This window comes from Benincasa hispida, chromosome 12, assembly GCF_027475165.1.
Source record: "Benincasa hispida cultivar pf3 chromosome 12, pf3_genome.v1.1, whole genome shotgun sequence".
Taxonomy (NCBI): Eukaryota; Viridiplantae; Streptophyta; class Magnoliopsida; order Cucurbitales; family Cucurbitaceae; genus Benincasa; species Benincasa hispida.
Window position 1 is genome coordinate 14534290 of NC_143489.1, and position 14119 is coordinate 14548408.

At 31.0% G+C, this 14119-nt stretch overlaps 2 pseudogenes; both read left to right on the forward strand.

Moving 5' to 3' along the window:
- The first annotated feature begins 5640 nt into the window (after positions 1–5640).
- Positions 5641–6271, forward strand: LOC120068146 (14 kDa proline-rich protein DC2.15 pseudogene; annotated as a pseudogene).
- Positions 6272–8076: 1805 nt separating this feature from the next.
- On the forward strand, positions 8077–10106 carry LOC150031794 (serine/threonine-protein phosphatase 7 long form homolog; annotated as a pseudogene).
- The last annotated feature ends 4013 nt before the right edge of the window (positions 10107–14119 follow it).

Below are 14119 nucleotides of genomic sequence, written 5' to 3' on the forward strand. Positions count from 1 at the left end.
ATTGTCTTGCAATTAATTGCAAACGTTTTATGAATAATTATGTTAAACCATTTTGTGTATGAATATGAGCTACAGGATGTTCAACACTTATCCCAATTGACATACAATAATTATTAAAAGCTTGGGATGTAAATTCACCAACATTATCAAGAAAAATTATCTTAATTTTATAATAAGGAATTGTGCTTTTAACTTAATTATTTGAGCAAGTAATCTTGCAAATTCAAAATTTTGACTTGATAATAAGCACACGAGTGACCATATATTGGATGCATCTATTAATACCATAAAATATCTAAATGATTCACTTGGTGGGTTAATAGGTCCACATATATCACCATGAATTCGTTCTAAAAATGCAGGTGATTTAGTCCCCACTTTAGCTTGTGATAGTCTTATTATTAATTTTCCTTGAGAGCAAGCATCACATGATAATTCATTAGATTGAAGAATCTTCTGACTCTTCAATGGATGTCTATTTGAATTCTCAATAATTATCCTCATTATTATAGATCCTGGATGACCCAACTGGTCATGCCAAATTGTAAATATGTCTAGATTCATGAACTTCAGGTTCATTGTTGCATATGTTTCAATTACTCATATATAACTACAATATAATCTAGAAGATAAAGCAGACAACTCTTCCAATATATGTTTTTCATTTGAGACAGTGGATATGATATATAGGTATTCCACATTATTCTTACTATCAATCTCAATATGACAACCATTGCAACATATATCTTTAAAACTTAGAAAATTTCTCTTTGATTGACTAGAGAACAATGCATTGTCAATTGTAAATTTTGTTCCTCTATGAAAAATAATATTTGCTTTTCCAAAACCTTCGATCAAATTTGCAGAACTGGATATCATATTGACTTTTGCTTCCAGCATTGTTAATTTGAAAAATATTTTTTTATTTATAAGTATTGTATGTGTAGTTGCACTCTCTACTAGGCATAGATCTTCTTTTCTCATTTTTTAAATACCTAACATATGAAAATGATCCTTGTTTCTTCATTAAAAGAAAATAATTTCAATAAGAAAAATAGCACTTAAAATATACAAAAGTTACTAAAAAAAAACATGAAGTTCGCAACATTAAGCTTAGAAATTCTCAAAGTCAAAAGAAACACTTGATATTCCACCAACTATACCAATCTTGTCTTCAGGAGATTCAAAGAAGTCCGCAACATCCAAATTTGTCATGTGGGATGGGTCAAATATGTCATTATTCTGCTATATGCAAAATTTGCTTCCACATTTTTCTCCTTTTCCTTCACGGAGGCTTATAGAGGCCAACTAAGTGTTTTGACATACAACAGGTACTAACCATTGCCCAGTCTTTCCGCATCGAAAACATTTATTTTCAACACTCTTTGAATTTTTATCTTGTGGAACTTTTCCTTTGTGATCATCATTTTGTGTAGTTCATTTGAAATTTAAATCATAATGATCATCACGAAAATAATAATTATTTCTTCCTCTACCACGATCATGACCTTGACTATGATCACGACCACGACCTCGATCACGATTATTAACATTCACAACATTCACTTGAAGGAATGATGTTGTTTCAGTTGGTCAAGATTCGTGGTTCTTCATCAATAACTTGTTATTGTGTTCGGCCACGAGAACACATGAAATTAATTCAGAATATTGTTTAAAACCTTTCTTTTAATATTGCTACAACAGGAGCACATTCGAGACATGAAATGTAGAAAATGTTTTCTCTAGCATATCATCATCAGTAATTTTCTCTCCGCATAACAATAATTTCGAATTAATTTTGAATAATGCGGAGTTGTAATCACTTACTGATTTGAAATTTTATAGCCTCAAGTGCATCCACTCATAATGAGCTTTAGAAAAAATAACTGTTTCTTTTTTTTTTTATGACCATACCTCTCTTTCAAATTTTTCCACAAGATACGGGGATCTTTTATTGTAAGATACTCCATTTTCAATCCCTTGTGGAGATGATGACGAAGGAAAATCATAGCTTTTGTTTTGTTTAACTGGTTATCGTATTTCCTTCTTTAATATCTCTCCAAGATTTATAGCATCCAGGTGGATTTCGGCATCAAGTACCCATGAAAAATAATTATTGTTGTTAATATCAAGGGTGAAAAATTCTAATTTGTGAGATTTGTCATGACAGCACTATCGTAAAATATTGTACTTATATTAGAAATTTAATAGATATTGAATATGCAAAATAACATTAAATTTATTAATTATAACGAAGAGAAAAAAACCGTCTTACCTTTAGGACTTACCTTTAGTGGAAAAAATGGCAGGAGCTCGTGCTGATAACGTGTTGTAAAATTGAGGAGCACGACGAGAACACGGATATAGAGAAAATATAATATAATAATATATTTATATAATAATAATAAATAAATAAAATAACTAAAATTATAAAATTGGATATGAAAATTAATGGAATTTTGAGGTGGATTTCTCACCAATGTGCATTCTATTGAGATCCAACCACATGCCACTATTTATAGGTAAAATGGTAAGTAGGATGTATACTTATATGGACAAGAAACATGAATTATTACAAATATTTATAATATATATTTAGATAAGAACCATAAAAGAATACTATTTTTGGGGAGATGATAATAGAGAGAAAATTGGTTTATCTTGAAGCCTAAAATGTGGGAGGAAACTTTGGGAGAGAATAAATCTAAATTGATTTAAGGAAAATGATAAAAGTATACAAATTGATAAAATGTAGAGTATGTGTAGAGAATTGAGAATTTCATCTAATATGGGTTGTGTGTAAAGGTGAAAAGTTGAATTAATGAATAAAATTTGGTGTCATGGTCTCTTTGATACCGCATTGAGTATGATAATTAAATTAATACTCTAGAACAAACTGAAATTAGAGCAGCTTACGATCTAAATTTTATACTTCAGAAATTCGATGAGTGGTTTATTTTATGAAATAATTATTATTAATTAAACATCATGAGATTTCATGAAGTCAATTATTATATGTATGATTTTAGAAGAATTGATGACTGATTTATAAAAAGAAATATTTGCAAATTTTATGAATGATTTAAAAAATTTATCTTATTATTATTATTTTAAAGGAAATTATCAAGATTTTCAAGTAAAATCACGTGGAGTCACTTGTCTGATCTTGCGGTGCACTCACTCCCGTTACGAGAATGAAATGACACCCCAACTCGACTCGAGACCAAGACTCCTTACAACTCGCACCAGGTTGGTCTAGTTGCAAGATTTTACCTCTTAAAATGTTTTAATGAAAATGCGTTTCATTTGAATTTCCAGTCGTTGACTTATCAGTTTGTTACTATGTGTAGCTAAGCCCTTAAGTTTTAGTAATTGCTAAATTGTGTAAGGAAGGCATTTTAATTCAAGTTAATTTTCAAGTTCAGGAAGAATTTGACAGTAGGTACCAATGCACGCTTGGGATCTACTATTGTCGCAACTCGTCCTACGTTCAAATAAGATAATTTGGGAAGGATGTGATAAATATATAATCTTAATAAATAGAAAAAAAAATCGTGGAAGAGAAAGATAAATAAGAAAAGGCGCTCTACTTTAAAATTATTGTTAAATCGTGTCTACAAGACTTATAAAATTAAATTTCAAAATAAAACTCATAGATGTAATCTCAATATGAGATGTATACGGTAATACTTGAGTGCACCTATCTATGCTTCCCTCCGCTCACACCAAAAAAGAATTTAAATATTTTAAAAAAAATAATAAATAACAATAATTTATTAGATATCAGATTATGATTAGATAATTTGATGAAATGTACTAAGATAATAATGAGATTTTAAATGATACTCATATAGGAATATATATATAGAGAAAAAGGTAAACAAATACTACGAAAATGTTACTCTAGTTAGTGTATATAGGAATATACACATTAAGTAGATTGTAATTATGAACTTCCTCCATCGCTTATATATTTTCCTCACCTATCGTATCTTCCTTTATATATCAGCGGTGGATTTTATAATTTTTGATATATCTATATAATATTCAAATCATATAATATCGACAAACGATTGTAATTAATGGATATATGGACAGTGATAGATCCAAACTTTCACGTTAGAAGACAACTTTATAAAATGTTATAATTTTAGTCCATTGACATTAAAATTTGTGTCATCTGTAATTAATTCTTAAACTCTTAAAAATATATACTACATCATTGATATGTCAATTAGTATGTCTAATATATTGTAGCATATTTTAAAAAAAAAAAATAATATAATTATTGGCTACACAATTAAAATTGTGAAATTCAATTAGAAAAAAATATTTTTTTGTCTAATATAATAATTAATTTTTTTTAATATTTTTAATATTTTATGAGATTTTTAGGTACTAATGTAAAAGTTTATATATTTTTAGACATTTTTAGGAAGTTATTGAAGTTAAAATTAAAAGTTTAGATTCAATCATAATTTTAAAATCTAATAATTAAACATGTACCAAGTTGAATATAATTTTTAATATAATGGTAAAGTAATTAGTAAATAACAAAGTATAAAACTTTTATGTGAAAGTGGTATTTATATGCCATAATTTCCAAAAACTAAAAACCAATAACCATATAGTTAATGAAGCAACCTAAATTTAAAAAATATTTGTTTATAAACATAAACACATGTAAAAAAAATAAAATTAAGAGAAGTATTTTAGGCTAATATATATATATATATATATATATATATATATGAAATTTTAAGAAACAAAAACCGGTTAAAATAAAAAATAAAAAATATTATATCCCAGCAGATTTCAATTTTGAACACCAGGCTATTGAAGTTCCACCTCTACCGCTGTAGCAAGGCCTTGTTTCATGATGGGGCACACGTTAACATATATTCACCAACAAATACATTTTTTTATATTTAATAAAACATATATAAATATATAGGATAATGGTAATTGATAGCATTTTTAGAAATAATAATTAAGTGTATAATATCATTTAAAAAAATTGTAAATATAGACAAGTCTATAGCGATGGACCTTTATTGTTGATAAACTTTTACCAGTGATATGGTTTATCACTGATAGATTATTTAAATTTGATCATATTTATAATTTATTTTTACATTATGTTATATCTACAAATATTTTAGGTCTAATGTTTATATTTACAACTGTTCCATATATAGTTGTGAAACTACACGATGTAAGTGGGGCACCCATAGTAAATATAAAACCCAATATCCCAAGCGAGGCTTGGTAGGTGTTTACAAAGCCCTGACCTACAAGAAAATTTGTTATCCTCTTTTGAGTTTTGGATCGAATCAATACTTCCATTTGCAATTATACACTCACAAAATATGAGCTGAGACAGGATTAAAAAAAATGTGTACTTGTAATTTATTCAGAAATGTCCAAAACTTTGCATAAATTTTTTAGCTTCATCGTTAAAACCTGCCAGCTAAAATCTCAAGAGACCACACATGGGTCACCCAATAATCATAATAATAGAATATAACTATTGGTATCATATTATTTAATATTCACAAATCATCTCTTCCTTCCTCACCCTCCCTTCCCTAACCCCTATAAAATCCCACCCAATCTCTCCCCTTTCTCCCACCACCAATCCCTCAACTTCCAAGAGAGACCCTTCTTAGAAAAGAAAAACAAAAACCCTAATGGCTTCCAAAGCTACAGCCTCTCTTGCTATCCTCCTTTCTCTCAATCTTCTTTTCTTCTCCCTTGTCTCAGCTTGTGACAATTGCTATGTCCCTGCCCCACCCAAGCCTAAGCCATGCCCGCCCACAAAGCCAACCCCTTCCTCTGGCTATGGAAAGTGTCCTAAGGATACCCTTAAAATCGGCGTATGCGCCAAGCTCCTCGGTGGGCTCGTCGACCTTACCATCGGCAAGCCCCCGGTGACCCCATGCTGCACCTTGGTTGAAGGCCTTGCTGATCTTGAAGCTGCTGTCTGCCTTTGCACTGCCATCAAGGCTAGCGTTTTGGGCAACAAGCTTAAAATCCCTCTCCACCTCAGCTTGCTCCTTAATGTCTGCAAGAAGAATCTTCCCAATGGATTCCAATGCTGATTTTCATAAGTGTTTCCCTTTGTTGAATTCTCGAATGTTTTGATGTCTTATGGTTCTATGTTTTCTTAATTTACAACTCTTAATTCTGGGTTGTAGAATTGGTTTCATTGGTTCTTTTTATTTTTTAATAGTTCTTCAATAAAGTTTTTCCAAATTGGTGGATTCGATTACTGATTGTTGTCTTGTATATTTGTTTTTTAAGATTTCTACAGCTTTAAAACACACAAGCCAACAAGTTGTGAACCAAAGTAAACTTCTAGTTTAACTAGAGTATTAAATTTCCAAAACATGCCAATATTTTTATCGATACTTCTACATTTCTATGGCTTCGACATCGACATAAAGTGAATTGATATTTTCAATATAACATAGAAAAATACACGAGTCATAAAAAATAAGTAATAAAATGTCATTATTAACTTGTTTGAAGTTCATAGACATGTTAACTTGTTTGAAAGTCATAAAAGTGTTTTATTTAGGGACAATTGCAAATATAGACATTAGACCCAAAGTTAGCAAATATAACATAACGTAAAAAAAATTGCAAATACGGCCAAATTTATATAGTCTATCAGTGATAGACCATATTATTGGTAGCAGTCTATTAGTGATAGACCATATCACTAATAAGAGTCTATCAACGATAGAAGTCTATCGCTAATAGACTTGTCTATATTTGGCAATTCTTTTTAAATTATGTTATACATTTGATTATTATTCCTAAAAATGCTACCAATTGCAATTGGACCTTTAATAATAATATTATTGTTTTCAAAACTTATTAGAGAAATATTGTTGTTTTGAAACTTATTAGAGAAATATTGTTGTTTTGGGAGTTCGAGGCTAGAAGTCGAGGGTTGAGGATTCGATTAATATAGAGGTCGAAAGTTGAGAACTCGACAAACAAAGAAAAACTTGGAAATAATATGTATATTAGGGTTGTCGAGGGTTGAAGTTTCGACATACATAAGTTGAAACTTCAACCCTCGACAAGGAAGATAAGTGGGTTAAACTAATTTTGTGATGAGGATCTCGCTCTAGAAGGAAATCTCGTTAATTTTGTGATGGGGATCTCGCTCTAGAAGGGAATCTCGCTAGAAATGTAGGCTGAATCTCGTGAGCATCGCTAGGAAGACAGTTTGTTAAAGAAAAGCTTGAGGATCTCGCTCATAATTGTCTTCACTTTATTTACTTTCCATAGAAATATATATATATATATATATATATATTATATACATAACCAATGAGAAAAAAAGCATTAATAATTATTAATGAAAAAATAACAACAATAACAGAATTTTGAATTGTAAGAGAGAGCGAGATTCTGAACGAGATTGTAAGAGGGAGCGAGATTGTAAGAAAGAGCGAGATTGAGAGTGAGATTGTAAGAGAGAGCAAGATTGAGAGTTGAGAGAGCGAGATTGTGAGCGAGAGCGAGATTGAGTTTAATTTGTTGTTATTTTAATTTGAAAAGTTTAATTTGTTGTTATTTTTAAAAATAGTTATAAAAAGTTTAATTTATTGTTATGTTTAAAAATAGTTATAAAAAGTTTAATTTATTGTTATGTTTAAAAAGTTGATGTTCATAAAACTTAAAAAGTTTGTGTTTATAAACTAAAAATTTAATATTTTTTTAATATACTTCTTATAAAAGTATAATACAAAAAATTGATGTTTGTCTTTTTTTTTTTTTTTTTAGAAGCAGGGAAATGCTTGAGATTTTTGTTGTTTACAAGTGGTAATATGATTAATACAAAAAAGTTGTACATTATTATTTTAATTAACTTGTACATTATTCGTTTAATTAACTTGTATATTATTCTTTTAATTAACTTGTACATTATTCTTTTAATTAAGTTGTACAGTATTCTTCTAATTAAGTTGTACATTATTCTTCTAATTAAGTTGTCATTATTCTTCTAATTGAGAAACAAATATTTTTTTAATTGAGAAATAAATATTTTTTTTTCAGATCATGGCTTTAAACCCAGGACCTGTTGATCCCAATGTTTTGTACGACTAGTCCATTCATCGATCATCTGTTGTATGGTGAGATCGTACTACTGGAGAAATATCTTGCAAGCGTCGAGAAGTAGTTCTCCAGTGCACTATCCCGCTCCACCCTCGAATACTACCGCTACTGGGCACATCTAGATTCTATGGGGTTGCCATATTAGGATTTATTCAGTTGGACTGGCATCTGATCACAGCTTTGGTTGAGAGATGGAAGCCTGAGACGCATACATTTCATATGTTTGTTGAAGAATGCACTATCACTCTACAAGACATAGAAATGTTGTTGGGGTTACCTGTTGACGGTGAGCCGGTCACTGGAGTGATGTACGATGACTGGTTAGAAGTTTGTCAACTGTACCTCGGTGCGACCCCACCTGTCGACAAGATTAAAAGATTGAGGTTAAGTTTAAGATGGTTAGGAACACAATTTCGTGAGCTCACAGATGATGCAGATGAGGAAACCGTCATAAGATATGCGCGAGCATATATACTAGAAATGATGGATGGAAGTCTGTTTTCAGATAAATCAAGTCATTTTGTTCACTTGATGTTCCTGCCACTGTTAGCTAACCTCCATGATGCGGGGCGGTATTCGTGGGGTGGAGCATGCTTCGCATGGTTGTATACACAACTATGCAAAGTAACAAGACCTGAGATTCGAGAGATAGTTGGGCCTCTCATGCTTTTGCAACTATGGGCTTGGGAGCGATTTCCAACAATGGCTCCACAACTACAACATGTTAATGACACTCAGTTAGTTGAACGAGCCTACGGTTCTCGGTATGTTGTTTTAATTCGATTTAATTTTTATATCACTGATCTAGTTAATTTAAATTCTAAATTATCAATTTAAAAATTTAGGTAGAAAGACAAATTTTGTGTGACTAGGACAGCCACACATGTAGTCAGCCAATATAGATACATATTTGATCTGCTTCAACGTGAACAGGTACATTACACTGAACCTAATTGATTATTTTATACACATTTTTATTGTATTTGTCTTTAATATTCTCTAATATAATATTTTGTGTTTCAGGTTATTTGGGAGTTGTACAAAATTATTATGCATACTTTGTCTAATTTTTGTACGAATGGTCAAAACATATGGCGGACGATGAGTCATCTCATATGTTTTCACATTGGTGAGTGGCATCTTCCTGACAGGATGATGAGACAATTTGGTTTTCAGCAGGATGTCTCATCGCCTTGTAATACTAAACCCGTACTGCATGATATTGACCTAAGGATTGGAGATTAGTCCGAAAAATTTGCACATTTGGTAGTGCGATGGCACTATCGTGCAAGGTTTATTGCAGTGGGGGTTTCTCTTGAACAGTTTGACACTGATGTCACTCCAAAATATATTCATTGGTATAATAATATCACAAGCCGCTACGTCACTCGTTCGAGAGCAGCTGTGGGTCATCTGGTAAATGAATGAATATTATCTAATTATTTTTAATTTAAATTAATTTTAAATATTGTCTAATTGTTTTATAATTCACACAGATCGAAAAACAGTAGACTCCGTGAGGTTGTGAATGATCCGAACCAGGTTTTTGCTATATATAGTGACAACCAAAGCTATATGGAGGAAATTCATTATATGTACGATATACCTATTATTCCTTCACCAGCTCTTAGACGTAGAGGACATGTTCGGGAAAAGGATGAGTTTGATGAGATTGCACATAATGTGGAAGAGTTGTCCCCTATGATGCAAACGCAGAGTCAAACTGATTATGTTAGTCCGATGATGATGATGCTAACATTTGGTTCAGGACATTAGGACTCAGAGGCTGGTCTTCGTCTTCATATGTGCATGGACATGGTCGAGGTCGTGGAGAGCATAATGAATATTTATATTATGAAGCGCCTGCAAAGGTACCAGAGCAACATCAAGAAGAACTCGAGCAATCTCAAGTTCGAAGTCGACGACGACAACCAGCTCGAAATCGACGACATCTGCCTTGTGGGACACATTGATTTTTGTAATTATTTTTATATAAATGAGATATTTAATTTACATTTTTATGAGATATTATTTTTTTTAATTTATTCTTTTTAGAGTTTAAATAAAATAATAAAATATTTTTAGAAATTGTTTTTATAAAATGGAAAATTAAAAAAAAAAAAGGAAGAAAGAAAGAAGAAGGACAATGTGTAATAATTAAAAAAGAAAAGAAAAAGAGAAATTTGTACGGATGACCCAAAAATTGAAGTGTACTCTCGCTCTCTATCAAAATCTCGCTATATCGCTCTTGCTCTCGCTCAAAATCTCGCTCTCGCTTTCTCTCTCTTTTATTTTTATGAGATTATTTTTTTAATTTATTCTTTTTAGATTTTAAATAAAATAATAAAATATTTTTAGAAATTGTTTTTATAAAATGAAAAATTAAAAAAAATAATAAAGAAAGAAGAAGATCAATGTGTAATAATTAAAAAAGAAAAAAAAGGGACATTTGTACGGATGACCCAAAAATTGGAGTGTACTCTCGCTCTCTATAAAAATCTCGCTACCTCTCTCTCGCTCTCGCTCTCGCTCTCAAAATCTCGCTCTCTCTCAAATTCTCGTTCTCTCTCAAAATCTCGCTCTCTCTCATAATCTCTCTCATAATGTCGCTCTCTCTCAAAATAATAATGAAAATCTCTCAAAATCTCGCTCTCTCTTATAATCTCTCTCATAATCTCACTCTCTCTCAAAATAATAATGGAAACCTTGGAAAAGCGAAAGGGTAAGGTCGAGGGTTCAAAATTAGACCTACCTTGGTCGAATTGTGAACCCTCGACTTATTTTTTTTTAAAAAAAATAATATTTTTACAAATAATTTGAAAACAACAATATTTTCCTAAATAGTTTCTAAAAGGACAATATCCTTTTAATTTTCCCATTGCAATTACCCTTTACTATTTTGAATTTACCTTTCAAATTTTTTTATTTTTATAATTTTTCTAAAAATATCCATAAATATCAATATTTTATTAATATTTTCAACAACATTTCTGTAAAATTAACACCTCAATATTTCTGTTAGAACATTGAGATTTTAAATATTGAATTCAGCACATTATTTTTAAGCTTTGGTTAATGATCCTAAGGAAAAAAAAAAAAAAAAAACTCAAAGTGAAAGAATAAATGGAAGGTTAAACATGATATGTTTAATTGTGGTTATCATCTAATATTTAGTTCATTTGTATTGGGATATGTCAACCAAGTTGAGATATTTTAGTGTACCTCCTAATCCCAACTTCTTGAGTATTTTGTCCAAAAAAGAAACTCAACTTTTATACATTTGCTTCCACGTCAATTTACAAGATTTTGATATTGTAAATATCACCATTTTTACGTTTCATTTTTCACACATCGATTATATTGTCATGCTAGTTTTCATTCATTATCGAGAAAATTTTGTAGTGTATTTTGTTTTTCTAAACAAAAATTCAAAACTCGATGTTTAAAATAAATCAATTCAATATCTAGATGGATAATCTAAAAAAAATTGAGATCATATCTAAGAATGGTAAACCTAACGAGGCACTAATATTCAGGGGCAACAACACACTATTTTGGTAACACAATTAGACACAAAATGAAGCTCTTTTTAATCTCTTGCCTCGCCTATATGCGTTGACAACTAACTCTGCTTTATCTGTGAGTGAAGCATTGTGGGCTAATACACAAATTGGTCTATTTTTCCCAAATGGCCCATTTTCTAGTGTAAGATTGATCGAAGTTGTTGCAAATGCAATTAAGGGTGAAAACAAAGAATTGCTCGATGATTTTCAATGAATTTATTACCTCCATACAAGGGAAAACCCTAAATGAATTGGGCAAGAAATAAATAATAAAGAATAATTGAAAGTATAGATGACACAATTAGAGTGGTGGTCCTCTACCAATCAGGATTCTTTCCTAACCAATTATTTCTACTGAAGCATGAACTGAGGCCCAATATTCAGATTTTGTACTTGATCGAACAACTACAGACTACTTTTTGGAGGACCAAGACACAAAACTATTGCCAAGAAAGACACAGTATGCTACTATGGACTTCCGGTCATTGATGTTTGCAACCCAATCAACATCTAAAAAGGTTGAGATGGAGAGGTCTGAGCTAGATTGAATGTCTAAACCAATGTGTTTTATGCCATTTATATAACGAAGTAGGTGTTTCACCGCTTGCCAATAAACATCCGTTGGACATTTGAGGATTTAACTTAGATGATTCACAATGTAAGTGATGTCAGGTCTCGTGTTTGTTAAGTATTGTAGTACAACAATTGTACTTCTACACACAAGGGGTTCGCAAGAAAAGTTCCTTCAGTTAGAGACAAATGTTGATTCTGTTGGGTTTTATGGCCTAAAACTCGTAGATAGTAAACGCTATTAATTGATCGTCATCAATAAAGAGTTATAAATGTTAATTCAATAAATGTTATTGTTTGTGTTATTTGTTTATTTTTGTCTTAATAACTTTAAATCCAAAAACTAACATCCAAGGTTATCTTATGAGTCTTGAACTATATGTGATCAATGTTCAAGATACAGCATGAAAGGTCTATAGTATAGAGATAAGCTGCGTACCTTATCCTAGTAACACTATGGATACGACCCACTTTGTATTTGATACAAATTCAATTATCCAACGCGTTCGTGTAGTTGACATATGAGTGGTGGTATCCTATGCAATGAGTTTGTATAAGACTAGACCACGAAATAGTAAGCACTAGATGTAATGTTGTTAACTATTTAGGTTCCTACTTTAATAGGATGACCTAGGTAACATAGTCTTAATCTTGAGTATATTATGAACTTTTATTCACGATGGATTGTCTTTTGATTTGTATGGGTGTGGCCAGTTCGCCGACCCAATATGCCTACCATTTTGAGGACAAAGCCGAGTGGAAGCTAAGAACTTAATAATACAAAATGAATTCACTCCTTCTCATCTTAAGGGTAAGTAGATGAGTGTTCCCCTCAGTAGTGTCTCCAAGACTTGAGCAAACGGCCTTACCTTCTCACTAGCTTGAGAGAGTTTCTATTTATTGGTTGGATCATAAACATGTTGTTCATTAGAGGAGCATTTGTACTTAAGGAGTCAGAGGTAACCCAAGGGTAAAATGGTAATTTGACCCTATTGGAGTTACAAACACTCGTGAAGGACTACCTTACTGTTATTCGTCTATATCCGTGGACACAAAAATATATTTATAGTGAGAAGAGTGCAGCTGCGGGTCTTTAGTAGAATGTACCCACAATCGACGAATATTGATTAACTTGGTTAATGAGTTTAGCTAATTAATCTCATATCGTTGGAGCTTCTGATCTACAGGTCCACCAAGTCCCCTTGTTAGCTCATTAAAGGATATTTAAGAATGATGATTTGAATTGTTCGAATTAATTTGAGGAAATCATATACTAATGTGATTAATATATAATTGATTATGGATATGATCTATAATTCAAATTAAATTAGAACGTAATATTTGAATAAGATTCAATTAATTAATTCAAAAGAATTAGATTTACAAAGAATTAATTAATAGAAAGGTATCACATATACATACGATTTTTATGATAATTAAATATATATATAAATATATATATATACACATTAAATTGAATTTAATGTATAAATAATTATTTAATTAATGTACGAATTAAATTAAGTAAGTATTATTTAGTTGTGTTAATTAATTAAATAAGTGTTATTTAATTAATTAATTGTGAAAAATTGAAATAGGAAAAGGATTAGGAAAAGAGCTTGACTCTTCTCTATATAAAAACCTCACTATGGCCTCTTTGGGACACACTAACAATACACAATGCACAAGTGTTATTGTGCAAAATTTTTCGTAAGCCACAAAGAAAATCCTCTTTACTCTCCAAAACCATTTTCTCCTTTCCTTCTCCCAATAGTTTGATACCACCTATCCCTCTATTGGAATCCTGGAGAAAAACGAGGTTACTCTCGTAGTAGTGTTTGAAATTGTTCAAG